The sequence below is a fragment of the Callithrix jacchus genome, chromosome 1 (assembly GCF_049354715.1).
Source record: "Callithrix jacchus isolate 240 chromosome 1, calJac240_pri, whole genome shotgun sequence".
Lineage (NCBI taxonomy): Eukaryota > Metazoa > Chordata > Mammalia > Primates > Cebidae > Callithrix > Callithrix jacchus.
This window is the reverse complement of record NC_133502.1, coordinates 157,216,042-157,217,852: the sequence shown is the minus strand read 5'-3', so window position 1 is coordinate 157,217,852 and position 1,811 is coordinate 157,216,042.

Genomic DNA, 1,811 nt, shown 5'->3' with positions numbered 1-1,811 from the left:
GGGGATGGTTGTCACATTTAGCAAATATAGATAATGATGCCCAGTTAAATTGGAATTTCAATAAACAAGAAATTTTTCAGTGTAAATATGAACCAGGCAACCTTTTGGGGCAGTATGCTATTTGACAACCCTACATGGGAGAAGAAAGACTAAAAGCCTGAAATTATCATGATAGTAATAGGAACTCTGGGAAGATTTCCTGGAGGAAGTAACAGCTGAGTTGGGTCTTGAAGTCTGCAGAGGCCACAGAAGCAGCTCTAGCTTCAGGGGGCACAATGGAGCATGGGAAGTTAGGGAGTGGAGATTTTATTATTTTAGTCTCAGTTTTCTCATCTGTAAAATGGGTATAATAAATAGTACCAACCTTGTCAAGTTGTTGTGAGAATAAAATGAGTTTACATTCATAAGGCCCTTAGGGGAATGCCTCGCACAGAGTGAGTAGTGGTGATAAAATTAATGATAGCAGTGGAAAACGTGAGCAAGGGGCCGGGTGTGGTGGCTCACAGCCTTAATCCTAACACTTAGAGAGGCTGAGGCAAGTGGATCACTTGAGGCCAGGAGTTCAAGACCAACCTGGCCAACATAGCAAAACCTTCTCTCTATGAAAAACAAAAAAATTAGCCAGGCATGGTTATGCATGCCTGTTATCCCAGCTACTCAGAAAGCTGAGGCACGAGATTGCTTGAACCTGGGAGGTGGAGGTTGCAGCAACCTGAGATTGCACCACTGTACTCCAGCCTGGGTAACAGAGTGAGACTCTATTTAAAAAAAAAAAAACAAAAAGACAGAAACGAGGAAGGAACATTCCAGAGGTTCAAGTTATTACTGGAGTGGACTAACTGGAGGGGCAGAGCCATGAGGCAGAAGGTGGAGAAAGAGGAATGACGTTCCCAATGGGGTTGAGTGGGAAAAGCTGGAGTCTGAGAAGAGGCAAAGAGAAGTAGGTTTCCGAGCAATTGACCAATTCTATTTGTACCTGAGTGCCCAGTCCAGGTGAAGAGACGTGGCTGGAATTAAATACAGGCTCTAAAAAAAAGGCCAGAGTCAGGGGTAGAGGTCAAGGAGTCCTCAGATTGGAGTTGAGGAAGGCTAAGGACATACGTGAAATTTCCAAAAGCCTGAATAAGAGATGAGAAAGAATGCTGAGGTCATCGCCTTGCCAATGTTCTACTTGCAACTTTGATTTTCTTCGGTTTACTTATACTCAGTAAGGCAATCACATAAAACCCAGGGCAACCATGAGCTCCCCCAAAGTTACAGGCCTGCATATATGCTTGGATGGGTGTGGGCTGACCTGGAAGGTGAGCCTCTGCGAGAACTGAGAACCCAGGAACTGGGGTGAGAGAGTAACTCACTTTTTGCTTTCTACATTTTTATTACTTTTGTTTTTCTCTCCAAGTATAACCTTTTTTTTTTGGAGACAAAGTCTCTTGTTGCTGACGCTGGAGTGCAGTGACGTGATCGTGGCTCACTGCAACCTCCGTTTTCTGGGTTCAAGTGATTCTCCTGCCTCAGCCTCCTGAGTAGGTGGGATTACAGGCATCTGCCACCATGCCCAGCTAATTTCTATATTTTTAGTAGGGTTGGGGTTTCACCATGGGTGGCCAGGCTGGTCTCAAACTCCTGACCTTAGGTAGGGCTCCTGACCCACATCGGCCACCCAAAGTGCTGGGATTATAGGCATGAGCCACTGTGCCCAGTCGAATTTTTTTTTTAAATCTTAAAAACTAGAGATTTTGGTGAACTAGCATAAGAACCTGCAAAAGGTGGCTCCCATTTGCATTTTATTCTTTCGTCATCCTGGATGACTT